Source organism: Papio anubis, chromosome 1, assembly GCF_008728515.1.
Source record: "Papio anubis isolate 15944 chromosome 1, Panubis1.0, whole genome shotgun sequence".
Classification (NCBI taxonomy): domain Eukaryota; kingdom Metazoa; phylum Chordata; class Mammalia; order Primates; family Cercopithecidae; genus Papio; species Papio anubis.
Genome location: NC_044976.1, coordinates 55,718,615 through 55,741,896, shown reverse-complemented (window position 1 = coordinate 55,741,896; position 23,282 = coordinate 55,718,615). Strand labels below are relative to the sequence as shown.

At 42.9% G+C, this 23,282-nt stretch overlaps 1 protein-coding gene across 11 annotated transcripts in view; it reads left to right on the top strand.

The window, feature by feature from the left end:
- Nucleotides 1-23,282, top strand: part of DAB1 (DAB adaptor protein 1) — a 1,241,370-nt gene that overhangs the window by 914,222 nt on the left and 303,866 nt on the right. The window contains exon 1 of one of the 11 annotated variants that reach the window (XM_009209413.4): nucleotides 9,424-12,937. The exons of the other annotated variants lie outside the window; for them this stretch is intronic. The gene's annotated coding sequence lies outside the window, so the exon portion shown is untranslated. Of the gene's footprint in view, nucleotides 1-9,423; nucleotides 12,938-23,282 lie in introns of those variants that run through there. 11 annotated transcript variants of the gene reach the window in all.

The following is a 23,282-nucleotide window of genomic DNA, read 5'->3' as shown; positions in this document are numbered from 1 at the left end:
GGGTGGAGGCCTTTAATGATGATTTTGGCAATGACATTGGAGCAAACTTGTTGAAAAAATACCATCGACAGCTTGAATGAAGAATTGAGCAATATAAATGGCAGAAAAATGGTTTAGAAGGTTCTTGGTTGGCCAAAGTCAAAGTCTACGGGTTAAGTCAGGTAAGTGGTGCCCAGATTTCATGGGAATGGAATGAGATGGCGTGGGGGAAGACTTAGCTTGATCTCTTTTAATAGGAAGAGGGAGGTTTGATTCACTTTGAGCCCTAGATAATGCACTAGTGATACTTACTGGGCAGCTAAGAAAATCACAGTATGACTTTAATGCGTTAATGGAAGTGCAATGTTTATTTGTACTGGGCACTGGAATCTGCATCTCCTCTGGGTACCACACTTTGAGGATTTAGTGAGCATTGTGGATAATGTAGATATCATGTCATGGGAGGGAAGTATATTCAATTGAATGCCTGGAGAAAAGAGGATGTGGCTAGTACATGACTGCTTTTTTTCATAAGGGCTGTTTTGTGAAAAGAGAGCAGAATTGTGCTGTGCTGCTCCACAGGACATAGCTAGGGGCCAGGGGGATTCATGGAGGCAGATTTTGGCTCAATATCGGAAAGACTTTGTGCCAGTGAGAGCCATCCAATAATAGAACTGGCTGCCTGGGGAGATGGTGAGAGCGAGCGAGCTCTCTATCTTTGGAAATGTTCTAGCAGAGACTGGATAGCCATCTGTCGTAGGTATTGTGGAAAGAGTCATGCATTTGGTAGATGAGCAAAATTTTGTTGGTGATGATGACAGTAGTAAATGTGACTACCATATACTGAGTGCCTTTGAAGTGCCAGGTATGGTGCTAGGCATGTGAGTATTCATTACTATCTTTCATCCTTTTACAGCCATAATGGAAGTGAGAGCTGTTACTCCCATTTTATAGAAGAAATGGATTCAGGGCTAGGATTTGAACCCTGGGTTTAATGACTCAAAACCCATAATCTTTTAACTGTATCACCTGCTTTTTATGATTCCTTCCATCTCTAAGATTCTGTGATTTCAAGTGTATTCAGATACTGGATTTGAAGTGACTTTTACATGTCCATGTATAAAAAGTCTGATAGAGAGCTGGATGCAAAGGCTTGGGAGTCAAGAGAGTAGTCAGGGTGGCAGATGTAGACTTGAACAGAGTAGTCAGGGTGGCAGATGTAGACTTGAACATCCTCTGCCAAGAGGTGAGAGCTGATGCCACTGGGTTGGTAAGATTCCCAAGGTAGTGACTGCAGAGAGAAGGGGCCGTGGTGGGCTGACTCCTTCCTGTTTAGTGCTGGAAACTCAAAAAGCCATGGGAATAGCTGTGAGTCCTGCTTTCTGAGAAGGAAGGAGTGATCTTAGTGCATATTGGAAGATGGGTTTCTAACCTCAGTAACGTGTGAATACTTCTATACATTTTTTGGATTCTATTTAATAGATTGAGACTTTGCAAAGTCAAGTGCTGAAATTGGAGTCAGTATATTACGGTGGCTAAAGGTAGAGCCTCTGCCTGAGTTGATACCTGGACATTGCTACTCCTTAGCTGTGTGCCCTTTCACACATTACCTTTGTATGCCTTCGTGTCATCATCCGTAAAAGTTATGCATTTGGTTGCACTTTTTAAGCTGTATTAATCTCCTTCCTGACTGTAATAGATAGTATACTATACATAATTGAGGCAGCAAAAAGTAGAAAAGAAGGACTGTGTAGTCAGACTGCCTGGATTTACATTTCGGCTTCATCATTTACAAGCCCTGTGACCTGGGGCAATTAACTTAGTCTCAGTAAGCCTTGGTTTCTTTGGTATAAAGTGGAGATAGTAGTAATAACTACCACATATGGTTTTGTGATTAAATTAAGTTATATGTATAGTGTACTTAGAATAATCCCTAGAGATCTTCAACATAGGAAGCAATCAACAAATGATAATGGTGATATATATATATATATATATATATTTTATAACAAAGAAACTTGCTGTGCCTTGGGGTACTTATTGTAGGGATCGGTGTTGATTATATAATCCCATAATGTGTGAACATGATCTATAGACATGTTTCTGTCTGAACAAGAGATTCATACATTGTAGTATGTGCATGGATAGGTTTATAGAGAATCTTTGATTCTCCTGAAATAGTAGGCGAGACTTGGGGGAATGCCTGTTTATATGGAGAAGATCTATTTTATCATTAATGCTCTATGACCTTACAAAATTCAAGAAGTTAGTGTGCATAATAATCTTGTAGATGTACATGAGGCTGTTAGTGAGCATAAATGAAAAATCTGGCTGCCAGTGTCTATTAGTCAGTTTTCACACTGCTGTAAAGAATACCTGTGACTGGGTGATGTTTAAAGAAAGAAGTTTAATTGACTCACAGTTCTGCATGGCTGGGGAGGCTTCAGGAAACTTACAATCATGGCATAAGGCAAAGGGGAAGCAGGTACCTTCTGGGACCTTGCTGGCACCCCCATAATACAGTCCCCTCCCACCAGGTCCCTCCCTTGACACAATTCGAGATGAGATTTGGGTGGGCATACAGAGCCAAACCCTATCACAGTGACTTAAGGAATAAAGCCATTTTATCTGATGTAACAGAAACTCAGAGGGAGTGGTCCTAAGATGAGTGTGATAGTTCAAAGTTGTTATCAGGGGCTCAAGTTCTTTCCTTCAGCCCTGTGCCATCCTCAGATTAATTGCTTCATGGTCCCAGGATAGCTGCTATAGATCCAAGTATCACACCTTCATAGAATTTCACCGAAAACAGAAAGAAGCCAGGACAGCCAGGATGATAAGAAGAGGTTTCCTTACTTGTCTCCCTTCTTTGATCAGAGGTTATTATTTTTTTCCCAGAAGGAACTCCCACAAAGCAAGACACCCACCTACCCTCTGTTTATTCTTATTTTGCCAGAACTGTATCATATTGCCACTTGCAGCCAGAAGGGAGTCCAAGAAAGCAAGTGTCTGGCTTTTTCAGCATATCTGAGGAAAGTGGGCAAGAAAAGGCAGTGTAAGGGAAAAAGCTTCCTATATGTCAATGCGCTAATGAAAATGTGAGAGCTCATTGCCTTAAGAGAGGTCATACAAAATACCTGAATTGGGGGTGGGGGTGTTTTGTGTTAAGAAACAGACATCCAGAGAAGGACCAAGGGAATTAGGGAGGGCTTCAAGGACCTTGAAGATGCCTTACCCTAAACAGGCGTCTTTCCTTGGTGACTCATGCAGAGGAAGTGGCTGGATTCCAAATATGTGTGTCGAAAAACTGCCACGGAAGAGGCAGCCATTTGTTCATGTTTGCAGCTGCTGACTCTGACCCAAATCTGCCCTCCCCCAATCCTCAGCTGCTGGTACTGATGCATCCTTTTGGGAGCTGGACCATGAGCTCTGCCAGGAAGAAGGTGCCCATCTCAATGGCTCCCCTCTTCAATCTCCAAGCAAGCTGTTTGCAGAGAAGGGGAGCAGCACACACAATAGTAACAGGTTTAGTAATTAGCAGCAGCCCTGGGGCCATGCAACACTTCTGAAAAGACAAGGTGATTCAATAAGATCTTCCACAACCCCTGAGAGTTTCCTAGATGGAAGACAGGTGGGGATCTCCAGTGCTAATAACATGGAGGCCTTTCACCCTCAGTGGTTAGAGGGCACGGGTTAGGAAATGGGGAACAAAAGCAAAACAGGTGGACATGGACTGTGTTTCTGTTGTTGATGGAAGACCATATTTTTATACATGATCTTGGCCAAGTGTGCTACTGTAAAGAGCAGGCAGGGAATCCATAGAACTGTGATGGTACAGTCCTTTCAAAATAAACATGCAAAATGTGAAAACACAACATAACAAGTCCATGTCTTTACCCATCTCTTTTATCCTCAATCCAGAGGCTGAGGAATTTGAGGAAAATTCATTTTTTTTTTTTTGCAAATTAATTGGTAAACAAAAGGTTGAAAGATTAATACTGCATTTACTATATTGAGTCAAAGTGCCCTATGCATATTTTCTCTAACAGAGGGTGGAAGAATCCAATGAGATTAGTGAAGATATTTTTTATCTCCCTTGGGAGGCAAAGGGGAAGCAGGCACCTTCTTTTACAAGGCAGCAGGGAACTAGCGAGTGCCACATAGAGGAGGTAACTTTTGATCTGATTGTCGAAGGCTGAGTAGGAACTTGCCTGGCTTATGGAGGTATATCAAGATGGTGGAGGTGTCAGGTATTCTATCTACTAGAGTATTTTAAGTTGTAGGACAGCATCTAAAGAGCATAAAGTTGTAAAATTCAATGAATATGTGACATTTTGTTTACTTTAGTACTTCTCTCCTTTTCTCCAGAAAGAAACAGCGAATTTTCTTTTTCTGGAGGATCTTCTTTACCAAACCTGAATTGTATGGTTGGTTTGGAACTACCATTCAGTTCCACGCCTTTAGATGCAATCAACTGATCTGGGAGTATGCAAATCATTCTCTCTGGACTAAAGTCTTCCCTGGGATTTTTCTTTTTCTTTTTCTTTTTTTTTTTTTGAGTTGCAGCTGGGAGATTTCAGTCAGTGTCTTGCTGGAGACAAAGTGAGAGATGCTGTGTGTGATTTGTAGATGGCTCTGACCTTGCCATTTGGAAATACTCCTGACTGCAGGAGACAGAAACCCTATTCAAATGAACTTAGATACAAATAGCATTGATTGTAAAATTTACAAACACATAGTCCATGTCTGTCTCTCCTTGCTGGGTTGATCTTTACAAAAGCAGACTAGGCACTTTCAAATGGTGGCACTCAGTATCAACAATGACTTCCATAGCTCACTTATCATTGAGGTTGAGGGAGGGTGGGAGACAGGCAAAACAATAAATAAATAAGAAAATTTCATATTAGACTAGTGTTTCTCAAATGTTGATGTATCTGTAAATCACCTGGGGATCTTCCTAATGTGCAGATTTTGACTCAATAGATCTGGAATGGTACCTGAGACTTCATTTCTAACAAGCTCCCATGTGAGGTGGATGCTGCTGGTTCAAAGACCACTCTTTGAACAACATAGTGTTCAAAGATAATGCTTAAGGATTCAGCAAATATGAAAAGATGGTACAGCATAAGGTTGTATGGGAGTGGGGTAGAAGTGAGCTGTGATTTTCAATAGGATAATTAGGACAGACCCATAGAGGTAATCTTTGAGCATACTTGAAAGAGGTCATTCTATTTACGTGACTAAAAAAAATTGTGTTTTAAGAACACATATTAGTTAACGACTGCTGCATAACAAATTACTCCAGCATGTAGCAGCTTAAAAGAACAAACATTTATAATCCCACAGCTTTGATGCGTCAGTTGAGCTGGGTGCCCTTGCTCAGGACTTCTCACAAGACTGCAATCAAGGCATTGGCCAGAGCTGCTCCCGTCATTGCAAGGCTCACCCGGGATCAATCTGTTTCCAGGCTCACTCAAGGGGCCATTGGTGGACTTCAGTTCCTTGCATGCTGTTGGACTGGGGATCTCAGTTCTTGTTAGGCTATTTGCCGAAGGCTTCCCTCAGTTCTCTGTCATGTGGCCTCCCGATAGGGTGGCTCACAAATACGGCAACTGGCTTCCATCAGAGCAAGCTAATGAGAGGGCAAGAGATGGAGAACAAGATGAAAGTTGGGGTCTTTCTATAACCTAATTTATCAAGTGACATCCCATTACTTTTGCCATATTCCATTTATTTACAAATAAGCATACTTGCTTACAAGGAAGTCACTAAGTCCAGCCCACACTCAGGGAGGAGATTAACAAAGGCATGAATATTACTAGGCAGGGATCACTGGGGGTGTGCCATTTTAAGGTGGCTGCCACTGCACATATTTGCCTGTTACCTCAGAATCTGAGTGTCTATGCCCTTATGTAGGTTGCTGTCACTGGTGGTTTGTTTAGCAAAGAGGATAATGGGAATTTTTTGGCTCCCAGCAGAAACTAGGATTGCCCAAATGGTTCTCACTGAACAACTTTTCTTTGGCCAATCTTCAACTTTTGAGGTAGATCCAAGCTGTTTTTTTTTTTTCTTTTTGAGATATCCAAGCAGAGGCTGGTAGGCCACCTGAGAGCTTGTGGGCAGCTGAGCTCTGACTGACCCCCTGGCCATTTTAGCACTGCCAATAAAATTGCCTGGGGAGCCTGCCAAGGAGACAGATGCTGCTGCTGGAGAAACACCTTCTGTAGCCTGGCATTTGTCCGGTAATTGCTCTCCAAGAGAAAATAAAATCTTCATATGAGGGGGAAGGTGGATGGCGCCTGACTGTCAAGTGTAGAGATGATTTAGAACAAGTGCTGCAAATAAAATGCACAAGATTTTATTACAAAATAAAATGCATTTGTATAGATCTAAGATTTGACTCTTTAGAAATCCACTGACTTAGGAAGTGCTTCTTGTTTTCTAGGCATAGAATAATACACAGTAAATTGGATTATGTGCAAAATGCCTCACCTGTTTTCTCTCTCCTGTTCTGTTTGAAGTCGTATTTCTTTTGCAATAGAGCCACTATTTCCTCTGTCTCATAGATTCATAATGTAGACACAGCACTGGTTTAGGACTGGACAATAGGTTCCGTCACTTATACTAAGAGGGAATTTAAGCTTTTGTCTAAAGTTTTCTGATCTTTAAATTTGGATAGTAATACGTCTATCATAAACTTGTTTTAAAAGTGAATAAAGTTACCCCAGAAAAAGTTCCTTGCCATATTGTAGATACTTAATAAATGGGGTCTCTATAGCTGCTATACCTGTACTTAAAATAACAATGGTGGGAAGAGCTTTATAGTCTTCCAACATAGGAAAATCAAGGCCCAGAAGGTTTAAAGTGTTTCCTAAAGAACGTGTAATAGGCGGCCGGGCGCGGTGGCTCACGCCTGTAATCCCAGCACTTTGGAAGGCTGAGGTGGGTGGATCATGAGGTCAGGAGATCAAGACCATCTTGGCTAACATGGTGAGACCCCGGCTGTACTAAAAGTACAAAATATTAGCCGGGCATGGTGGTGGGCGCCTGTAGTCCCAGCTACTCGGGAGGCTGAGGCAGGAGAATGGCGTGAACCTGGGAGGAAGAGGTTTCAGTGAGCTGAGATCGCGCCACTACACTCTAGCCTGGGCGACAGAGCAATACTCTGTCTCAAAAAAAAAAAAAAGTCATATAATAGGTAAACTTTCCACCATCTATTCACTCCAACCTGGGCGACAGAGGGAGACTCCATCTCAAAAATAAATAAATAAATAGTTGGAAATGATACAGTAACTAGTATGAGGACACAAGTTTGGGTGACCTTGGAAAGCCACTTTAAATAAGTGACATTTGAGTGGAAGCCTATCAGACAAGAAGGAGCCAAGAGAGGAAACAAAACTGCAAAGACCTTGAAGCAGAAAGGACAGAAGGAAGTGGGGTGGTGGGCATTTCTCAGATCAAATAGGATATCGATAGTTATGCCAGGAGGAAATTTGGTTAAACAAATTATAGAATTTCTGGTCATCTGTAAAGTAAGTGCCCTTGACAAAGGGCTTTTCAAAGTTGTTAATATAGTAATGTTTATTATGATATCTCAAGGGATCAGGGACTATTATATTATTGTTTTGAGAACTATTTAAACATGGATCCATTCTCTCTCTTCCTCCCTGCCTCCTTCCCTTCTTCCCATCTGTGTACCTGTTCATCTGTCCTTTTTTTCCATCTGTTCATCCCTTGTGTGTGTGTGTGTGCGCACACGTGTGTGTTTTGTGTTTTTTTTTTTTTCCTGAGACAATGCGTTGCTATGTTGCCCAGGCTGGCCTGGGACTTCTGAGCTCAAGCAATCCTTCTGCCTCAACTTCCCAAGTAGTTGGGACCACAGGTGTGCCACACCAGGCCTGGCTTATCCGTTACTTATTTGTAAAGAGCATCCTTAAGGGATAGAGTGTTCTGTGGTAAACCTTGGTAAATTGCTTAGTGAACATTCATTAGATCCTCTGAGCCTCACAACATCCCTATTGTAAGTAGGGATTGGCATTCCATACTGCAGAAAAGAGAACTGGGGCTTGGAGTGTGAAGGACCTGCCAAGCCTCTGATGGAAGTTGAACCAGGTCAGCAAAGCACATGTGAGACTCCAAGTCAGGTGCTGTTCCCAAAATCCCGGCCACAGCTCCAACTTCAGCTAACAGAGCCTGAGACATTGATTTTTCTAAGTGCTCTGATATTTTGATGTTTTTCAAAAATTAATAACAAGGACAATTTTGATAAAGTTTCCCCTTGGTGGGAATATGTTTCCTTTTAAGTGTGTTGTCAGTATTCAGTATGCGTATCTATTGAGAACAACCACGTCCTCATAGCGATTGGGATATTTTGAGGAGCTGAGTGAATAAATTGCATAGGGAACAAACTCATGTCTCCCCTGCCAAAAGATGCAGAATCCTGTTTTCTTTGAAGAATGGCTGTCTTGGTCCTTTTGGACTGCTATAACAGAATGCCATAGATCGGGTGGTTTGTAAATAACAGAAATTTACTTCTTACAGTCCTGGAGGCTGGAAAGTCCAAGGTCAAGACTCTAGCAGATTCAGCGTCTGTGAGAATTCACTTCCTGGTTCATAGATGGCACCTTCTCACTGTAACCTCACTTGGTGGAAGGGGTGAGGGACTTCTCTGAGGTCTTTCCTGTAAGAGCATAAATCCCATCACCTCCCAGAGGCTTCACCTCCACATTCCATCATCCTGGGGATTAGGTTTCAATGTATAAATTTGTGTGTGTGTGCAGGGAGAGGGGACATAAACATTGTCTATGGAAATGGCTAAATTACATTTTCTGAATAATAAACATAATATATTGTTAACAACCACTGACTGAGCATCTGCTGGAACAGGCATAGTGGGAAGTCAACTTTGTATTAAACTACTCATCCTAACAACATCTTGAGTGGCAGGAGCCATCAATTCCACTTTTCTATTATGGAAACTGTGGCCACACTGGGGCCAACTTACCCCTTCCTCATAGCAGGCACAGTGTCTCGGGCCCCCACTGTATTTTTGAGGTCCCACAAATAGATTTTCACTTCTTTTAAACTCAGAAGAAGGAAATGGACTTTTAGGGTCAAAGATTATGCTTGTCAGCTGGGCGCGGTGGCTCACGCCTGTAATCCCAGCACTTTGGAAGGCCGAGGCGGGCAGATCACAAGGTCAGGAGTTCGAGACCTGCTTGGCCAATATGGTGAAACCCCGTCTCTACTAAAAATACAAAAATTAGCCGGAAGTGGTGGCGGTCGCCTGTAGTCCCAGCTACTCGGGAGGCTGAGGCAGGAGAATCGCTTGAACCCGGGAGGCAGAGGTTGTAACGAGCTGAGATCGGGCCACTGTACTCCAGCCTGGGAGACAGAGTGAGACTCTGTCTCAAAAAACAAAAACAAAAAAAAAAAAAAAGAAAAGAAAAAAAAATTATGCTTGTCATAATACCAACACAGTAATTGAATATAATTTTTTAAAACACATTTTGCAAAGAAAGGATCCTATGAAAGAAAGAAGCAGTACCTAGGCCCTGTGACTGTCATATTGTGGGGACCAGGCTAGGGCTCAGGGAAGTTGCAGCTCATTCAAAGCCGTGCAGGAGAGATGGGCAAAGCACGACCCACACAGACCCAAACCTGTGCTATTTTCCTGCCATACCTTGAGGCCTCATTCTCAATTGACTTTACCCTGCACTCTAGCTTTCAGCCTCAGCATCATTTCCACAGAAACAGTGAGTGCCTAAAAACTGGGGCACTGCATCCTTAATTTTAGCACCCCATCTGCTCCTGGATAACGACAGACAGAAATGCACAAAACCTTCTTTTCAGAGAGCCTCATCCCAGGATTCCTGAGCAAGTGTGCAGGCCCGCCCAGGGCTTCATGAGAGTGAGCGCTGCCCTGACCTTGTTAAAGTGGACAGTTCAGTCCAGCAAAAGCGCCCCTCCCTGTTCCATTAGGCTGAGTGTGGAACTGGCCCCCTGGAACTCAGAGATAATGAGCAAGTGGAGAAACAGGTGGAAAGCAATAGTGCTGGAGTTTGCACACTCCACTGCTGCTCACCAGCCACTGCTGTTCACCAGCCACTGCTGCAAATGAGAACCTTTGGGAAGTTTGGCCTTCATTTCCCTGCACACTGAGAGGTCAGTGTGAATAGGGGCCATTTTACATTCAAGGCACAAGACACTTTCCTCCAGTAAATGGAGTTTTAATAAAGCCTTTGTATGATTCCGGGTATCACAACAACTAAATCAGATCCTGGATGCATTAGCCTGGGCCCTGGTGAGTTTCCCTATGGCATTTCACTTATGATGCGATACTTACTACCTTTGGCTGAGTTTATCATCAGGAAGAGGTTTCTAAATTATCGTAGACAGCATCTGCTTGGATAAAATTATGTGTCCCCTCTTTGAACCTCACTTTCCCCAGTGGTAAAATGAAAGACTTAGGTTATTTCTAAACTCTCATCTAGTTCTGGATTTTATATTTTGAACGACTACTAAGGGAGAGACCCCAAGTTAAGGGCTGGGGTCGTGTTTGGGGGATCACATGAGATTATGGATGGAATAAAAATGTGTAAATCTTATTCACCTTTCTTTTGACAGAGAATAACAACAGTCAGTTATGAAGGAACAACTGTGGACTCAAGGACTTTAGCTACTTCCCCCTCCCTCACCACAATATTAATGTTGCAAGATAAATTAGTAGTAACATTTCAGAGATGAGAAATTTAGGCCCAGGGAGGTTAAGAAACCATAACATTCAGTGCCAGGGATTCAGCTGAAGACTTGACTTCGCCTTGCAGCCTTCATTATTTTTACCATCACCATCGTCATGTTTATTGCCATTGTATTATAGTCACAAGAAAGATGCATTCACATGGACAGCAACACAAACACAGTCAATACCAAGTTATATTGGCTTGAGGTAAGGTGTCCACTGATGACCTTTGCCTGGATATAGATTGCGTAGGAAGTAAAGGGTGTGGGACATTCCGAGTGACAGAGTATCCAGAAAAGTTAACTTTTCCAGATGAGTTAAACTGAATCTTCATTTATTGGGAGCAAGGTTCAGGGCTATAAACATGCTCCCCAACATAACTGAGTTTCTTTCCTCCCCTTCAGACAGGTTGCAACCAAGAAGCTGTGTGTGTGTGTGTGTGTGTGTGTGTGTGTGTGTGTGGTGGTTGGCGGGAGGTGGTGAAAAACAACTCCTGTCACTCTTAAGTCAGCTACACAGAGTTTGATGTCTGATATTTTTTCTTTTTTTCATTTTCACAAAGCTCGACTTTCTGAGCTTGGGGCATTTGATGACTTAAATGACTGCCTCAGTTTCCCAGTGTGCTCAGGCTTCAGGAATCCAAGCTTATCAAGTCTGTGGCAACACCTAGAGAAGGAGGATAAGTTTAATCTTGGCACCCTCAGATTGAGCTTTGTACCCACGTGGGACTGCTCAGCAATTGTGATGAGAGAGTCCACTTTGTTCCATCATCCCACCTAGCCCACTGTGTCATTAGAAGAGCAATAGCCATTACGGGGCCGTGTTGCCCTTCTCACGCTGGGCGACACTTAACAGCTGTCGTTTTCTTGGGTCCGTCACGTGAGCATATTGGAGCAATGGGCTTTTGGAGTCACAAAGACATTTTCAAATCCGAGTTCTGCCGCTTGTCTGTCAATCTGTTTATCATCTATCTATTTTTTTTTAGAGATGGGCTCTTGCTCTGTCACCTAGGCTGGAGTACAGTGGCACTGTCATTGCTCAGCGCAGCCTCAAGTTGCTAGGCTCACACACTCCCCACCTCAGTCTTCCAAGCAGCCAGGATTACAGGAGTAAGCTACCATGCCCATCTCTCTATCTGTATTTTCTTGAGCAAGAACTTTAACTCTCTGCATTTAAGTTTCTTATCTGTGAAAGAAACTATTATGGAAATGAAACTATTAAACCCTTGCAGTTGTTCTGCAGAGGAATGACAGTAGCATTTGAAGCTAGCTCACTACAGTGATGGGAGCAGGGTTAGTGGGATAGATGAAATGAGATTATTATTGTTCTTTTTTCTTTTACAAATGAGGAAAGGGAGCCTCACAAAAGTTTTCCTTGGAGCGATTGGCGAAGCCAGCCCGGAAAACCCTAGCCTTCTGGGCACAATTGCTTACTTCCTGCTAGACTGGGAGCCACTGAGCAGCAAGGACTCTGCCATACTTTCCGTCTCTAGGGCCTGGCTCTGGCATCCACTTTGTTGATCTCATCCTTTACTTCTTTTTCCCTGTCCTCTGTGTCCCATCCTAGCATCTCCACTGTTCTTTGATGAAAGTGCTTGGCTCATTTCTGCCTCAGAGTTTTTTGGGCTTGCTGTTCCCTCTGCCTCAAATGCTCTTCCCCCAGATCTCTGCATGGCACGCACCTTCACCCTCTTAAACATTTTGCTCCAATGTCATCTCAGTGTGGCCTTTGCTAACTACTCATTAAAAAGACTTACTCCTCTCCAGCACTTGGTATAGCCCTCCCATCCTTGTATTTCTTCATAACACTTACCAATACGTGACATATAGTATACTTGATAGACTTGATTGATTTATTGTCCACCACCCTTCACTAGAACATAATCTGTGTCCTCAGAACTGAACAATGTATGGCAAACAGCCCGCAGTCTGTAAATTATACTATGCATTGATTGAAAGAGTAAATAAACGTGTTTGGAGTGGCGGGGGTCTGTGTGTGAATGCCTCCTGCCCTGATGATGTTTGCAGCAGAACACTAAACTGCGTCTCCCCATGTGATTGTTCCTTGCCAAACCCCTTCTCTGGTGATCACTGAAAGTCACTAATTATGATCTCAGCTGTGTACTTTGTCCTTCCTTCTTTGTGGGGTGGCTTTGAGCTCCCATAAGGGCCAGGAGGGCTGTCCGTTCTGGAGCTTTGCTCTGCAGCATGATCAACATGGGTAATGTAGTATTTAACTTTATATTTTTAAATCTCTGAGTAGAGCTCTTTACTAGAAATTAATTTGCCCAGGTTGTTGGGGTTTGTTTGCTTTCAGCTGCTGAGTTATTTCTTCTGTGTCTGAGTTCTTTCTTGCCCGTGCCTGGAGTTCTAGGAAAATGTTTTCTAGAATGCTAGAAAACATTGAGTTTGGTAAGTTATGTTACCTGAGTTTTGGTAAATTATGTTGTGTACAAAGGGCTCCCTCTAAAGTGTGGGCAGAAGTCTTATCATGCTTTAATTCTTTTAAAAGACACTTTTATGCTTTTTGAAATGTTTTAAAACTAACTTATTCTAGGAGCAGAAATCTTATAAAAGTGAATGAAGCTACAAATTGCCTAATAATACAAATCATATGGAAGTATTCTCTCTGACAGATGTTATGAACGATGGGCTCGGTGAACCACAGTGGTGTCAGAAGTGGACTAAAGATCAGGTGACCTAGCTAATTGATCTGTGTAACTTACTCATTGTGTAACTTCAGGCAAAGCATTCGATCTTTCTAAGATATCGTTCTTCAATGTAAAGTGAAGACTCTAGGTCAGGGGTATCCAATCTTTTGGCTTCCCTGAGCCACGTTGGAAAAAGAAGAATATCCTTGGGCCACACATAAAATACACTAATGATAGCTGATGGGCTAAAAAATATCACAAAAAATTTCATAATATTTTAAGAACGTTTATGAATTTGTGTTGGGTCGCATTCAAAGCCATCCTGGGCTACATGTGGCTGGCAGAGTGCTGGTTGGACAAGCTTGCTCTAGGCTGTGGGTCTAGCTGATATCCGAGTTTCTTTTCATCTTTAAAACCCTAGACTAGAAGCCTAAAGCCTTTGATCTTAGCTTGGTTGCCGCCATTTCCTAGTACTGGAGTACATTTCCTAGGTAAGTCAGTTTCCTTCCTGGAGCCTCAGTTGCTCAGTCTTTAAAATGAGCACTGAGATTCCTATTTTGTGTGTTTCTGAGGGTATTGAGAGAATTTCATTTGGACACACAGATGGAAAAGTACTTTTTAGCCATACAGTCTTATTATTATTAGAAGCCATTTCTTATTTTACTGTGATTTTGTGGCCATATGCCAACAGAATGATTGGATAAAAAGTTAGAAGATGAAAAGTCAGTGCATATAGTACTGACGATTTTTAAATTGTGCTTTTAAAACATATTGAGTTTTTGTTTCCTTTTTGAATTTTTTTTTAAATCCCCACTTTACATCTTAAGTTCTTTACTTGAGCTTTGGGAAAGTGTTCATAGCTTTTATAAAATTTTTCAAAGGAGTATTTGATATACCAATTTTTTTCAACCCTGTGATTTTCTGTGGGTGTTTCCCCCTGGAATTCCTGAGAGGAGGAGATCTTTTCATGCTTCTTCTGATCATATATCCATTCCTCCTTGCATGGACATTAACTGGTAATACCCAGAGAATCACAGATGTCAAGAGAATGACTGTTTGCAGGACTAGCTTGCTGCTCTCTGGAAGCTGAAAGCTAATGGGCACCTAATCAAGGCTGGCTCATTTTTTAGGGATAACCCAATTACAAATCTGCATTAACTGACATACTAGTTTGGTTCTTGGAAGCAATTTAGTATTGTTTTATCTTGATTTTGGTCTTTTTATCTCTAAAGAGTACTTCTAATTTAGACTATAAATTTTAATGAGCAAAGGTTGAAGTTCCCTCCGGAGAGGGAAAAAGCATTATTATTCAGGTTAGTGACCCCACAGCTCTCATCAGGTGGCTGGGCAAAGGTGCAGAGATTCAACAGATTGGACAGGAGGTGTAGTCTAGATTCAGCAGATGGGGAGGAGGCCTGGTCTGGGAGGTGTGGTCTAGATTCCTTAGCTAGGGAAAGAAGGTGGTGTAGGAGGTGTGGTCTAGATTGAATTGACAGGGAAGAGAGTGTGGTCTAGATTCAACATACAGGAAAGGAGGTGTGGCCTAGATTCAACAAACAGGAAAGAGGGTGTGGCCTAGATTCAACAGATAGGAAAGGGGGTGTAGTCTATGTTCAACAGACAGGGAAGGGGAGGTGGTCTGGATTCAACAGACAGGGAAAGAGGGTGTAGCCTAGATTCAGCAGACAGGAAAGGAGGTGTGGTCTAGATTCGATAGACAGGAAAGGGAGCGTGGCCTAGATTCAACAGAAAGGGAAAGAGGGTGTGGCCTAGATTCAGCAGATGGAGAAGGAGGTGTGGTCTAGATTCAACAGGTGGGGAAGGAGGTGTGGTCTCACCAGCTGGGGAGGAGTGGGGAAGATTGTAGGCAACTCTCCTACTAGCAACAGGTGCTGCTCTTTCACTATCATTCAGGATGGCAGTATCTGTAATAGGGCTGATCATCTAATTAAGATAGCATAATATAGAGCCAGAATTCAGGTGGTATTTACAAGGTACAGAAAAGATCTTGGACTCAAAAGGCATGGAGTCCACTCCTATGTAGCTGGAAACTGTGGCTTATATCATCTCCAACCACGGTAAAATGAGGACAGCACCATGAAGATGAAATGAAAGCACGAAAGAGAAGGTATTTGGCAAACCGTGACAGTCGTTGTTAGAAAGGAAATGTCAAATGAGTGCACAGACAAAGGGGGACCCAAGGGGGTCCTCCTGAAAAACTGCAAGATCCTTTCCTTTCACTGTTGCTATGTTCTGACGAGGTTTGTTGTCTTCCTGTTAAATGAGAGGTGAGTGTAGAGTGGAGAAAGTGAGTTGTTTGGGCCTCAGGCCTCAACCTCCACTTGAAGCCTACACAAGCTCACCTTTGCTACCCTGCAGAGAAGGCAAAAGGAGTTAATGATGAAATGTCAGAAAGGCACTCGGGGCCTTTTAGAAATTCTCACCAGGTAAGATTGCACTTACATAATATCAAATATACAGAGCTGCCATGGTCATATCATTAATTATTTTATTGTTTTTATTATTACTAATACTTCAAAGAGTCCATTTTTAAAAATATTGTTGGATATGCTTAAGTAAATGACCATAATATTTCTTTTAAAGCTTCGCATAAGAGCAGGCTACCCAGAAGCCTTGTACTTGGCAAGCAGAAATGAACCTGAACTGTTTTCCGAATTTACCAAGTGCTTGCCTGAACAGACAAGGAGCCTGGGGGGATTTCTTGTGGGAGTGATGAGTTGTGAATCCCAATATAAGATGTGTGTAAAAAAAAAAAAAAAAAAGAAAGCCTGTTCTAAGAGAGAAAAGAAGTTTCTGAGTGTTTGGCAAAACAAGGTATTTTTAAACTGAGAAAAAAATAGGATTGTGGGGATTTCAAAGATTTTGTGATTTTATTTATCAGCTAATATACATGTGGAGCTTTCTTGCATCTTATTAGCACAAAGGCAAAGGAAGATGCGAGAGAAATAGAAGACCATCTATGCCTTCAGGTGGCCTTCAGGCTCATTGAGGGACAAGATACAGGTAGATAAGAAATGACTATGAAGGCAGTATGGTTTTATGGAAACGTTGTGACATTTGGAATCAGATACACTTGGGTTCTAGATCTGGATTCACCATAGGAACGGGACCCAGGACTTGATATTTTATCACTTCTGTGCCTCTGTTTCCACCACTTCAAAATGGGAAGAATCATACTTACCTTCCCAGATTGTAAAGAAGTAACGGCATGGGGAATGTGTACACTGCCTAGCACAGAACATGAAGCCTAGTAGGTTCTCATGAAGGTAATTGCTTCCTTTTCTTCATTTCTCCCTTCTGTTTTATGCTCTGTTATAGGAGACACAAAGGCATGCAGTTCCTTGGGAATTTTGAAGAATATAGGCTGTGATAGGAAATTCTTACTGGAGCGGGAGGGCTTCACCTGGGCCTTTAGCTGTCTCCTGCTTGCCCCTCCAGGGGCTCTCTCTGCCCCATTCTCCTGCTCTGGGAAGCTGACCTGTGTGGACTGCATCCATCCCTCTTTCCTCTGTGGGCCTTCTGACCCTTTGGCCACTTATGGGGATTAGCCAGTGCTGGGTCCTAGCAGGAGGCTTAGGAGAGGAAAGGAGAGGTAAGTCTCTGTGTTTTTGATCTCCCTTTCAGCTTCTTTCTCCCTGCTGGCTGGCCTTGGGTTTGCTGCTTCCTGGACTGAAGGTCACTGCTCCTTTTAAGGAACTGTCTCTGCAGGGTTCCCTCCTGGTCTGGTAGCCTTTCCCTTCTCTCATCCCTTCAGGCCTAGCAGAGTAACAGTTCTGCTCTTCTCTCCCTGGGACACTGCACTGTCCTTTGGGGTTTCTCTTCAACCTAGCCCACTCATGTGTAAATAATCTCTTTATTAAGTCTTCAGAAATAATCTTAATGTGAGTGTGTCATCAGTTTCCCGCTGGCACCTCCAAAGGTGAGCTGAGTTTGAATAGGTGAGGAAGTGTGGTATTTGATAACCAAGGTGTGCTCTGGGGTCTGTGACCAACCCGGTCCGCCTATACCTTGTATTTCACTTAGGGATGCTGACCTGAGTTGTGAGTTTGGGGAGATATACCGAACTAGAGCCTGAAGATCAGGCAAAGTGAACATATCAGATTTCACATCATAGGAGAAATAATTTTTTGGTATTAATAATTGTTTCCTAACTCATTTTGAGAAGTATGGATTAAGTAATCAATAGTTATATGGTATAGCAAATAAATATCAGAAACACCTTTCTTTTCATTCCAAAGAGGTATATGCAAATGAAATAGAGGGAAGGGAAGGCAAACAATATGTAATGAACACCTTCTCTAATACCAGGCAATTTGCATATATTACCTTATTTATTCTACTCAGCAACGCTTATGGGTAAGGTACCAATTTCCAAGCCTTCCAGAGGTAGAAAGGGAGGCTCAAAGACTTCAAGAGATTTGCTGAAGGTCACACATCTGGAACTTGGTGGAGCTACAGTTGGAACTCCCAGGGCAAGTCTGTGAGACGGTGATGCTCATGGCTTTTCTTTGCCAGACACCAGATAACGGTGGTATAGTTTGGATCTGTGTCCCTGCCCAGATCTCATGCTGAATTGTAATCTCCAGTGTTGGAGGTGGGGCCTGGTGGGAGGTGACTGGATGCAGGACGGGGGGTGGATTTCTCATGAATTGTCGAGCCCCATCCCTCAATGCTGTCTTCACAATAGTGAGTGAGTTCTCAGGACACTTGATTGTTTAAAAGTATGAGGCACCTCCCCCACCCTCTCTCCTGCTCCTGTTTTTACCACATGAAGTGCCTGCTCCTGTTTTATCTTCCCTTCTGCTATGAGTAAAAACTTTCTGAAGCCTCCCCAGAACCATAAGCCAGATAAACCTCTTTTCTTATAAATTACGGAGCCTCAGGTATTTCTCTATAGCAACAAGAGAATGGACTAAGGGTTCCGATGACAGGTATAGGAGCTTCAGGCTGTTTGTTGCAGGCCCCTACAATGAGGAGGACTATGGCATAGTAAGGCCATGAATAGCAGTAAGGCAGGGGGGAATTTTTCTGGAGCTAGGAATAGCCATAGAGCCTGGCCTCGTGAAGACTGGGTATGACTTTCTCACAGGAAGAATCCTGGGTATCTCTTGGGATTAGGTATTGTGTTGTTCCCGCTGCACAGGATTTTGTTTGCTCCCTGCCATTGGGTGTCTTCAGTTTCTACTTCTACTGAAAATGATCTCTTTCCCCTTTCTAATTATCTATTGTTTCTTTACGTAGTGGCTTCTGCTAGTCCTCACTTCTGCTAACTCACAACTTCTGCAAAGTCTTGGCCTTGCTGCCTCCTGGCTTCTGCCTCTTCATCTGGGCTCTCTACCCGTGGATAGAGTCTGCATTAACAAATTCAAATTCCTGAAAGACAGAATATGCATATCTTTTTATATATCCAACTTGGATGTAGTTCTTTCTGTCAGGCCGAACTATGACTGCTGGTCAGGCAGCAGATTGTCCTTGGGGAGGGATCTGTCCTGGGCCCAGCCAGCTGGGACTTGACTGGGGTGAAAGGCAGAGCAGGGCAGTAACACATACAACTCCTTTGCCATGTGACAGACGACATGTTCACAGGCTCCAGAAGCTAGGGAGGAGGCATCTGTGGGGGTCACCGTTCTGTCTACCACTGTCGGCCCTCCCACCCAGAGATCAGCGTTCATCCTTCATGCAGTATATATCCCCCCAACCCAGGATCTCTCTGGTCTCTTCTGTTCAAAACCTCGAATGTCATCTAAATCTCAGGAGTTTAAAAGCCCCAGTTTTCATTATCTCAGTCATCTACATCAGGTTCCAGTGATTAGGGCTTGGGCATCTTTGGGGAGGGGCATTTCTCTGCTTTCCACCAGCACTTACCACTGTGAGATAAACATTTTATGTGGATTACATCATTTAATACTATAGTCAGATGTGGCATGTATTCAGAGTCATCGCATTTTGCAGTGAACATATTCAGGTTTGTGGGAGTTAAATAACATGCCCAACCCTACCCAAGTGAGAGGGGTCATGCCAAGTTCTCTTAACCTTTATTCCTGTGTTTGCCAAATGTGACTGCATTTTAGAATCACCTGGGAAGCTTTTAAATCTCCTTTTGCCAAGCTGGGTGCAGTGTCATGCACCTGTAGTCCCAGCTACCTGGGACGCTGAGGTGGGAGGATCCCTCAAACCCAGGAGTTGAGACTGCAGTAAGCTATGATTGTACCGCTGCACTGTATCCCACAACAGAGTGAGACTCTGTCTCTAAAACATAAAATTAAAGAAAAAAAAAATCCCAGTGCCCATGTGGCACCTCAAACCAATTAAATAAGAATCCAGGGATGGGCAGCAGCTCCTCAGGTGATTCCAGCTGCAGCTCCCATTCGGGAGCTGCCCACCGTGCTCTTCCTCGTAGGTAGCGGTGTGGTGTGTAAGGAGTGAGGGCAGGTAGGTGGTCAGGGAAGGCTTCCTGTGCAGGGGAGTTTGAGTTTGTCGTGGTTCGCAGGGGGGTTCGCAGGGTGAAACAGTGAGGAAGCTTTTCCATGTTGCTGATTTGCCCATTACTTTCCAAGTGTGATTGCATTTCTACGTTTTTGTGAGATGGTTCCAATAAATACATTCACAAATCGGGAAACAACAACAAAAAGACATCCTTTGTCAGGGCCTCCATTCTCATTTATGGCTTCAGGAAAACACGGTTATCACTGTTGCGTGTGCTTTTTGTCAGGGAGATAATTGTGGAAATTCGGTTGCTTCCCGTCAAGCGCAGATCCTTTTGTGGAGAAAATTTGAGCCATCCATGTATCCATTTTACAGTAATTGAGATTTAGCAAGCTAAAGGAAGATGATAGCCCTTTTTGTCAAAAGAAAGGCAGTAAAAATATGTTTGAGGGGAGCGAGAAGAAAAATAGGTTATCAGTGATGAGAGAAAGCCTGCCACCTGTCTTTCTCTTCCCTCCAGAAGGAGAAGGTGGCATCTATTAGCAGGGACCTTGAGTGGGTCCAGCCGGTAACACTCTTACAGGAGGAATCTGTCATTGGGACCCAGACAGTCACTGAGAGTTGGATGGTTCAAGATGAGTCCCTGCCCAGGGGCACTCGTGAAGCGGAGCAGCTTGGGGACATCTGTTGCACTAGCTAGGCTTGGTACTTAAGGTGTTGGTTCTGTTCTCTTTCTGATTGTCAACTTTGAAGATAATGAAATGCAGCTTGTGGAAGGGAGAGTAAATAATGGTGGTATATATTTTAGGTAAATCAGCAGGTGAAGCTGCCAAATGCGGCATTTGTTTATTTAAAATCCCCTTCACAGGGAGGCCGGTGTTAAATACTTGTCTTTTCTCCCTGCTAGACCCTAGGGAATAGCAATAGTTCACGTTGCTCAAACACTCTGTGGAGGAAACAGGGATGAGCACAGGGCGTTCGGTCTCCAAGAGCAAATAAACACAGTATGCCTGCCTCCCCTCACCTGGCTGGTGTGGAGTCGGGTTAAAATGAGGAATGGTATCGTCGCTATAAAGGCCAATGAGGGAGATGCCCCTTTAGAACCCGTATGTTGGAGAGCAGGTGTGATGAGCACCTGAGTTCAGACCCTGCCCTGGGAGGCTGTAGCTGTGGCCAGCCTTGTTTAATCTCCTTCTGTACCTCCAGCATTTACAGGGTCTGCTTACACAGAGTCAGTGTTTGGGAAGTGTGTGTTGACCTGATTTGATTGACAGAACCTGTGATTTAATGACTATGTTCTGAAGGAGTTGGGTATGTTTGCTTTTTACCTTTTTTTTTTTTTTTGAAGATTCATTTATCTAGGACCTCTTTGGAGAAGAAAATGGAAGCATGTGTGCTTTTAAATTTATTCCCTTCACGCAGCAGTCTTTTGCTTGGCCCTCAGTCCCTGGGTGATTCCTGGACAAGCACCATCTTGCAAGAACATAGTCTGTATCAGTTGCTTCCCTGTTATCCCACTGTGGTGGCCCCTGTCACCTGTGAGTAGTCAATGAATCAATGAGTAATTTTTGAGGTCTTCACCAGTGTATGAATTTTGGAATATGGTACATACCTGTGCTACTATTGATCTGCATATTAAATGAATAAACCTTTATTTATTTTTGTAGCTAAAAATAATCTTACGCATTGTAGAGTTTGATTTTCCCACCCCAGTGGATTTTCTTGGGGCCTCCTTGGGCTGTACACCACTGGGTTTACAGCACCCCTTTCAAGCACCTCGCTAGCAGGATCTGAATTCAGGCCCACTGCACTCTGGCCTCTGTCTCTTTCTGCAGACTTGCCTCTTGTTGCTACCCAGCCATGATGAACTGTTTGAGTTCCCAGGATTGATTATGTCTTCTCTCTGTTTCTTGCTAACATCCACAGCTTTTTTTCTTAAGGTGACTAACATTTACTAGTCTTCCTGAACTCAGTTCAAGGATCTCCTCTTCTCGGAAGTCTACCGTCTGCGTCCCCACTGCTAACTCTGCCTCACTCCACCCTGTAGCATCTCCAGGTTGAGGCAGTGCCTATCCTCTGCATCCCTGAGACTCCTATGATTTCTCTCATACCAACTGTTACCATGCCATGCAATCACTGTCTCTTTTTCCCTCCCTAACAATTTGAGCACCTTGCAGTTGGAATTATATCATCTTTATTTCTTTCTGAGCATCTAGAACAGTAGTCTATCAAAGAATAAGTGTTTAATAACTTCTTGCTCAATGAATCAGTGGATTTGTTTCCTTATTTAAATATTTGTTGCCAGCCAATACAACATGGCAGGCCCTGTGCAGGGGGCTGGTGTGGACGCAAAGGTGTATAGGGCACTTTCCCACTCAGGGTTGGGACAGTTTAAGGCCTGCTGGGCAGACAGAGCCACAGCTGTATGACAGGGTAGAGAAAAAGAGGATGAGAAGGGGAGGTGGGAGAAGAGAATGAGCTGAACGCAAGGCAGGCAGCTGTGACATTTTATATAGCTTTGTGCATTTTGGTCTCCTGTAAGCCCAGTGAGATGAAAAGGTATTCCCATTTTACAGAGGAAGAAATTGAGTCTGAGGCTGGTTACAGAGCTTAAAGGTCTAAATTGACCCAGGCAGTCAATGGCGGAGTTAGGCAGGCTTCCAGCCCAGCCCCTTGGACAGCTTGCTGCTTTAGATTCTGCCAACTGCTGGTCGATATGTTTTTGTAAAATTAGAGGTGAGAATTTTAGAAGGTTGGATGTAACTGGGGTCCCAATTATTGAAAACACTAGCGGAATTATTTTAGGTTTATATACTTGTTTTTTTTCTGATACACTAAGAGTTTATGTAATGAATTTTCATGGTGCTATAAATAGTTAACGAAACTGTGTGATCCATTAGTTAAATGAAATGTTGCTAAGTATGCCATGTTGCTGTCAAATAAATTCCTTTAATATTGCTAAAACCCGGTTCTGGCTTTTGTTAGCTTTGAGTTTGATTACAGAAGCACACTGTCTTCCCTCCCTCTTTGCCTTGCCAGAGATTGACTGATGTCTGAATAACAAGAGTGCTGCCTTCTGGAACATAGCATTTTATTTTTCCAAAAATACTTTCACATAAACCTATGAGATTATTCTATTATTATTCTATTTTACAGATGAGTAAACTGATAAGAAAGATTAGTTTGTTTAATTCTAGATTATACCCTACAAAAGCTAGACCATCAGATACTGTATCGCAAGATCCCCCTTATTTACCTTTCAATTTAGTTAATAAAAAGAAAATATGCCTTGTTCATAAACAACTTAAATGGATTTTGGCCGCATTGTTTGGACCCTATTTAAAATTGTTACTACTTGTATTATGCTGTCAGTGTTAGTTTTATGATCTCAGCATACAGTAAGAGATGTGGCACATTCTTTTTTAGAATTTTATAGAGACATTGCTTATGTTAACATTTGTGATACCA